Raw genomic sequence first — 8013 nt, 5'->3', positions numbered from 1 at the left:
AAGGCATGCAGACCCTTGGTGTTTTGGGGAAGGGGACGAGCTGTGTCTGCCCACCACAGCCCACCTGGTGCCGTGCATGAGCCAGAGAGGACATCTAGCAGCTGAGCCCTCGGCTTGGCCAAGCCTTCGGCTTCCCCGTGAGCCTCGCAGCCCGGGTGGCCTCGTTCCCTTGCCTGGCTGCTTGCAGGGGGAGCCCAGAGTGGAGCTCACCTGCAGGGTCTCACCTGGGAGACCTGGTTCCCAAAGGTCAGATGGGCTCTCCTCTCCCGTCTCGGGTGTTGCTGCCAGGGAGCACAGTAGGAAGCAGGCAAGAGGAGCATGCCTGCTGCTGCCTTCTGAGCTCCTGGTTGGGGAGGAGGTAGGACCTGCCATTGCCCCCCTCCTGCTCGTCCCTCCTCTGTTTTGGTGAGGAGGAAAGGTGGGGTGGTGACAGGGGAGGCGCGTGGAGGTTGAAGGGGAGGTGAGGGCTCTTTGCAACTGGTGCAAAAGCTGTTTCCCTTGCCCTGCTTGTGAGGGCAGAGTCAGGAGCAGCTGGAGCATCCTTGGGTCTCCTCTGCTCTTCAGAGAGGAAGCCAGAGGGTAGCTCTGCTGTGGCCTGAAGGAAAATCTCTTCCCTGGCTCTCGGGGGGTTGCAGGGTGAGAGCTGTGTGCGGGTACCTTTGCTGTGGGCAGCTGTGCTGCGCTGGGCTACACAGGGCTGCCAGAAGTTTTGAAAGTGGTCCGGGTGCCCCTGTGGTCAGTGGGCTTTCCCAGGCGAGAGGGCCTTGTTTGACCAGCGGAGGGGTTCAGAGGAGCTCACCTCCACTCAGTAACAGAGGGGGAGCTGTGGGTCCAGTGCTGCTCTGTGAATCTTTTGAAGCCTGCGTTTCCAAAGTTTCCTACAGCGGTGGCCTCTTCCTTCGCTGTGTTTAAGGACAGAGGAAATGGGTTGTGATGGGTGGTGGCAGGAGCGGGCAGCTGGGTGGGTGGAGAGGTGGAGGGGTGAATGCTTGGAGAGATGGTGCTTCCCTGGCTCCCAGTGTAATGGGGCTTGTTATGTCCGTGACGTGCCACTATCTGGGGACCAGATAAGCTGGGCAAATGGCTCTAGGTGGCCCTGCTTGAGCAGGGGGTTGGCCCAGATGACCTCCAGAGGTCCCTTCCCACCTCAACCCCTCTGTGGTTCTGTGGTGAGCACCATAAATGCAGGACGGCAGCAGTGCCACGCCGGGCCGGGGGCAGGTAGGCAGCACCTGCAGCTCTACGCTCCCCAACTTGTGTGCGGGGACAGCTGAAGCAGCGATAGAGGGGGTCAGAGAAGCCAGCAGCATTTATCTCCCCCCCCCCGCAGGGGGTCAGGCTCCCACAGGGGTGGCCAGGCGGGGGGCGGGGGGGGCTGCCCCTTGGGTGTGCTGAGCAAAACTGGCACTACTTAAAGCCTAGTCTGTCACAGGAGGCAGTGGTGGCCCGCCAAAGGAAACTGTGGTGGAGTTCAGGGTGAATCAAATGCTGTGTTTTGGTTCCCTTTTTAAAAGGTGTTTTTAATGGTAGCAAAATGGGGTTTTGCAAAGCTGGGATGCGCCCACACATGCGAAGGCAGCCAGGATGCCTGCAAAGCTTTGTGGGGTGCTAAATGAAGCTGATCTTGTGGCTCAGCTCAGGCCTCCGGAAGCAGGTGTCCTACGTGGTCCCCTGCTGCCAAGCCTGTGCCCGGGGGCTCTGCGTTCCCCTTCTCAAGTGACATTTTCAACAGCATGGGACCTTGCCTTCCTTGGCAGGAGCCACGGTAAGGAGCTGGGCCGGTTTCCTGGGATGCCCGATGCCAGCAGGCTCCTTAGCTCAGCTTGAAGTTGCGTGTGAGCGTGCCGAGATACTGGCAGCTTTTACTGCAACATCCTACTCTCTCAAATCAAAATGGGTTGTGAAATAGCCCCGTTTGTCTCATTTGGGGGCTCCAAGTGGGCTCTGCCAGCACGGGGGTCTGTGGCCACTCAGTGCTTTTGCTGGCAGCTCTCAGGAAAGCGGGAATCAGGCCTACATAGCGTACAAAATCCAGCGGGGTGTTAAAAAACAGCGGCATGAGAAGTGCAGTGAAAGAAACATTTACAGCTGTGTCACTAAGGATTTAAAATGAAACCCGGACAGAGGGCGTTGGTCTCCAGCTGCAGGACAGCCTCTCCAGCTTTACGCCGAGCCGTGTTGCTCTGGGATGAGCAGGACCCTGCGCCCCTTAGAGCTCTGGATGCTTTGGAGGAATCCACCTGCGAAGAAAAGCCGTAAGACTGTGCTGGGTCTGACCACGGGTCCATGTGCCCTCCCGTGGAGGCTGCCAACAGCCGGTGCCCAGAGAAGACTGTGTGAACAGAGCACATATACTGGGTACACCCTATATACTACAAACATACACACACACTATATATACTACATAATCCCAGAACATTATACTTGCCTACTATACATCCCACAACCAAGGGTTTCCCACACCAGAGCTGGTGTCTGTGTGTTTAGTAGCCTTGGATGAGTTTCTCCTCCATGACCGTGGGTGTGTGAGTGTAGACAAATGTGCTAAGGCAAGAGGCCAGCCCAGGGGCAGTACGGATATACCGAGGGGTACTGGAGAACCCGGACACTTGCTCTGCACGGTTAAATGTTAAAACCCAGGAACTCTGCTCCCTGGTGGTCCCTGGTTAATTAAGCAGCTCGCGCACGCCGATGCGAGCAGCTCTGCAGGACTGGGAGCCTGTGATGCCTGGGAGAGCCACGCTTGTCGACTTCCAAGCCACCGGTTAAACCCTGAGCCCCATTCCCCTCCTTGGCTTCCCTGCATGGGCTGTCGGCATCCTGTGAGGGCTCAGGGTGCTGGGTAAATCCCAGCTTTTACAGATACTTATTGGAATGTCCCATTCACCATACAGTCGTTCATTCATCATTGACAGTGGCCAGTGCCGGCAGGACAGACAGGGAGCCCTGTGCAGCCGAGGAGGGGACGAGACCCTGCCCTGCACAGGGTAGGTCTGATTTGCGTTTGGAGCGGTGTAGCCGAAGGGCTGTGCTTGCAGGTGGCTGCGTGTGAGGGTCCCTGGTACCAGCGGACAGGGGGCTTGCAACCTACCTCTCTGCCTGGAGACAGCTTTCAGGTCGCAGGTGCCAGCGGGCAGCTTGCAGGTGTAGAGCCCCAGGCAGCCGCCGCAGTCAGAGGGCTTCTGGCAGGTCCGGGACTGGATGCTGTGGCAGGAGTGCTACACGGGGAGGGTGAGAGGTGGCCGCAGTGCCAGCGTCCAGCCTTGCCCAGCCCTGGCCTGGGACCCCCTTCCCAGTCACAGCTGTGTCATCGCTCTGTGCTCGTGCTGCTGAGAGCGCCGGCCCCGAGGAGCCTGTGCCATACGTGGGCTCAGAGTTACTTTCTGCGCAGGTTTGGTCTGCCTCAGAGCAGCCTCTCGTAAAGTCAGAAGGTTTCCTTTTGGGATGTGCATGCCCCACAGGTGGTTAATCAGTTGTTTTGGGGTGACGTGAACCGCTCAGCCCCAGGACCGTGCTTGCCGAGGGCTGTTGGCACCGGCACGCTCGAGCTGGCAGTGGTGTGATGCCTGGGGGTGAGATGAGCTCAAAAGAGCCTCTTCATCTCCCCTAGATGGGTAGGCTGGAGAGGCTCTCATTAGAAAGCAAAGCCAAGTTGCAGAAGATTGTATGATATACTGGGATGAGCATTTGCTGCTGGACATTTGGTTTCCATTTAAAATGGTAAAATAATGCAGTAAAACGTGCAGTAGCAGGACAAGCTGCTCACCAGGCTATAGAGCAGCAGCTTCATGCAAGGAGCTGGAGAAGTCAGGGCCTGAGGAAGCAGTTTCAGGGGCAGCTCGTTACTGATTTTGGCAGAAGGCATGCTAAGTTGGCTGGCCCGCATGGCTGAAGGGCTGCCGCCTGTGCGGCACGGGTGGGTGCCCCCAGCCCACCTCCTGGGCATGGCGTTTTGGGACACACACCCAGACCTGCGCTCGCCTCCTGACCTGCTCACCGCCCGTGTGCACGGCTGTCGGCTCTGCTCTAAGCATCACCAGGTATCAGATGGGGTTTTAGGGTTGTCACTGCCCACCACCCTTGTCTGCACCACAAGCCAAACAGTGCTGTGAGGCCGTGTTGTGGCCAGCACTTTCACACTCAGCTCATGAGGAATGGCCCGAAAGCAGCTTTTCTACCCAATGTTTGCAGGGACACGGCATGCTTGGCAGCTGCTCCTGCTGCCCTCAGTCCTATCTGCTTTTTATGTCCCCACAGTGCCACGGGGACTGCTCTGTGCAGGTGTGCTGGGGCTCAGGTGCGCACAGGGGACCCGGTTTTGAAGCTGGAGAGCTGGCTGAGCTATTCAGGCAGATACCGCCAATGTGAGGGCAGATGGTAGCAGCCCATGGGTCACAGTGTGGGTGCAGCAACCCTCTACCTAGAGGGGAGGTGCCACTCCAGTCCTGCTCTCCCGAAACCCCAGCCTTGGCTGCCTGGCGTGGGTGTATAGCCAAACAACTGCAAGCGTTCGGGTGGTAAAACCACTGGGAGCTCAGGGCATGGGGCTCTGCCAGGAGGATGCTCTCCTTTCCCTGCATTGCAGCGTGGCAGCGTGTTTTGGGGCTGTCCTGCCTGGTTTCGGTGTCTCTGTGCTGCACAGATCTGCCAGAGCTGCTGCTGCCTCCCTGTTATAACAAGTGCTGGGGACCAGCGACATCCTGCCCACCCTGGAGGAACCCACGGAGCTGGGAAGGACCCGTTTCTTTGGCCCCGTCCTCTTCCTTAGGCGCTCGTAAGGCCATTACATGCGGCCCCTCCATGCCCTGCAGACGGGTCAGCTGAAGGGGCTCACCGAGCTGCCTGTCCCTGGGGTCAGGAGCAGGGGGCTGGCGCCTCCCCTCACTCCCGGTCCCCCTGCCAACCCTCTGTGCAAACTCTCATCCTCGCTGGCAGGTTGTGCTTACCGTGTCCTCGTTGAACTTCCCGTGGCCCTTCAGGTAAAGGCTCAGCCCTGGGCTCCTGCTGTGGGAGGGCTGCGGTGGGAGCCTCCGGGGCTTGCCAGGGGGGTCCTGCTTGCTGCTGCCCAGTGGGGGCTTGGCCATGGCCTTGCTGGGGGACCCATAGACAGGAGGGGCCTCTCCCACCAGCTTCCACACACCAGCTTGGGGGCGGCTCCCCTCCAAGCTGTGCCCAGGCACATTGTCCCCTCCATCTCCAGGTGGCCAAGGGTCTTCTCCATGGCCCCCAGCTCCTGGCTGCCTCTCTGGGGCTCCGGCCCAGCCCCCCAGTGCCTCAGATGGTGCCGGGGCTGAGGAGAGCAGCACCAGGAGGAGCGCAGTGACCATCAGTGCTGGGGTCTTCATCCTCGGGGCCTGGCTTCGCTTGGGGTCCTCCTGCCTGGACGATGCTGTTGGAGGCAGGAGCAGAGGTGGAAGCTGCCTCTGTTCCCTACCACTGGATCCAGCCGAAGTCATTTTTATAGCGCAGGGACCTACCCCGGAGGCACAGCCCTTTTCCCCCGCCCTTGCTGTGTCCCACCTCCCCGCCTGCGAGCAAACCCGGCTGCTTGCGTGGGCCTCCATCCCCCTCCCTTGCACTCCCAAGTGCCCCAGCACCCTCCTGCTATGGCCACCCCGTCCCCGCTTCGTGACGGGTACGCACATGCCTGTGCACGGGCGCACAGTGTCTCTCACTTGCGAGCACAGAGTCTTCTAGCTAAACACCACTTGCAAGCAAGGTCTTAGTAAAGGGGGGGCTGCCGGTAAATGTTTCTGCATGGGAGAGGGAGACGGGATGTATAAGATCAAAGGGGGGCCCTTTGGCCTCTAAAAAGGCAGCCATTATATTTTCATTTTGGTTTCCTAAGAAGGTAGCGCTGATGTGATACAGCTTTGTCGGTTCTCCAGCCCACCCCTCGTGCCTTCTCAGCTCTTCACCCAGTTTTAGCCAAATCTGATGGAAAGGCGGCAGGCTCAGAGGGAAGGAGTTGCTACGAGCCTGGTGAACATGGTCTGGGTAGAGGGAAGATACCCAATAAACGCCGCCATCCATTGCAGTGGGAGCTCATTTCTTATTAAAGAGAAGAGCCCACACGGGAGAGTCGTGTTTGACCAAGCTTTGGTTGGCTTTTGTGTCGTGTTAGATACCAGTGATCTGCTCCTCAGTCAAGGGTCCTCGCCAGTGGGTGACCTCTATATGAAACGAAGGGTGAGTCCGTACTCCAGGTTCAAAAACCAGCCAGCACCAAGACCCAACGCCACTGGAAATTAGTTTTAATGAGTTTCAGTGTTCACCAAACAGTTGGCTGATTACCCACGGTGACCGCAGTTGCATCCTGTGCACATCATGTGTTGGGAGAGGGGATCATCCTTCCTCATCGCTTCCACGGGAGATGGCCTTGCTCCCTAATACTTGTCCGTATTTGACATCTCTTTTGGATGGGGAAGGGATGGCACCCTCCACCACGTCACGGCCTCCTTGTCAGCACCTTCTTGGATTAAAGTTTGCAGTCACAGTCCTGAGCATCAGGAATATCCCCTTCCCCTCAGCCCCACTTACTAGCAGTGAGGGTCACCCTCAGAGCCTTTTTCCGCTGAGTTCTGGCTCCTCATCCACCAAAGGGCAACATCTGCACATGCAGGGGGCTGCAGGAAAGATGCTTTTCATTCAGAATTGTTCTGTGTGCCTGCTGAGAAGGGACTGACAGCGTTGGCTTTAGACACAGCATTTGGGTAGGATGCAATTACCGCTTCCAGCCAGAAGATAGCTCTGAATTACAGACCTGGGCAGAACGGGGCAGCAGTCGCACCACTGCAGCCCCCTCCGGCCGCTCCGAGGACAGATTTCCAGTGTGATAAGGTGCCTGTGGTCCTGCCTGCTGCGCTGCATCCTCCTGGTGGGAGGAAGGACTCTGGAGGGTGTAGTGAGTGTTTTCATGCCCGTGTAAAGCTGAGAGACAGTTCCCCCTGTCCCACCATGGCTTAAAAGTCAAAAAAGAAAACCATCCACCACAGCAGCCTCTTCTGCAGAGTTGCCAGTCCGTTCCCCTGGGTGCGAGCAAAATGAAGGCAGGACACCATGCAGGAGACCGTGCAGGAGACCGGAGAGCTGATTTCTACACATCTGCTGCTATTATTTTCTGTATAGACAGTAAAGGTGTACTAGCAAAACACAGGTATTTTCATGCACAGCTGTTCTAACAATGAAGTTGGACACTGCAATCGGTGGCAGCTGCTGTAAGGCTGTAACGGAGAGGGAGGCTGTTTTGCAGATGCTGTACCTGAAGCCTAGGTAGGAGCCCGCATCCAGCCTTGAGCCTGCAAGCATCCCCGTGAGACCCACACAGAGGTCTCCTGCCACTGGCCCGCTGCCATCCCCTGTTACTCCCCTTTCAGCCACCGATGGTCCTGCGTAAGACTGAAAAAACAGAGGCAGAACTGGTGCCTTCCCACCCTTGGGTTTAGTTGCTCTGGGGCTAGAAGACATGTAGAGGAGCTATCTCTGGGAGGTAAGTTACACAACAGAAGAGCGAGACGCTGATTTCCATAGCCAAGCTGTCTATGTTAGTGAATTGTCAAAAGGCTGTGGACCAGAGTTAGCTTGTATAAAATTGATCTAAGTGTAGATGTCCTTGCTAATAAAGGTGCTGGAGGGGTTCAAGGCACAGGGATCACCGTGCAGCTCTAGCCTGGACAGGGTCACGGAACCTCTGCTCTGTTCCTGCCTTTGCTATGGACTCACTGTGAACGTGGCAGAGTCATTTGAGCTACACAGCTTGGGTGTCTACCAACAAGGGCTGTGCTTCCCCTCCTCCCTGGAAACAATGTAATTATCCTGAGCTTCTGCGATGGTACCAGGAGACTCCTTGTTCTGGAGGGAGGGGAAGGTGTGACTGAATGTTTTGGCCCCAGCACGCAGTGCTCTCTTAGGATCGCACGTCTGCCAGCGCTCCTCTCCAACTGGGCATGAGTGGGAAGTTTTCTGTGTCAAGTACCCAGTGGTTTGCCAAGCGGTCAGAGGCAAAGAGAGGGG

Source organism: Aptenodytes patagonicus, chromosome 1 (genome assembly GCF_965638725.1).
Source record: "Aptenodytes patagonicus chromosome 1, bAptPat1.pri.cur, whole genome shotgun sequence".
NCBI classification, from domain to species: Eukaryota; Metazoa; Chordata; class Aves; order Sphenisciformes; family Spheniscidae; genus Aptenodytes; species Aptenodytes patagonicus.
This window is presented reverse-complemented; position numbering follows the sequence as displayed.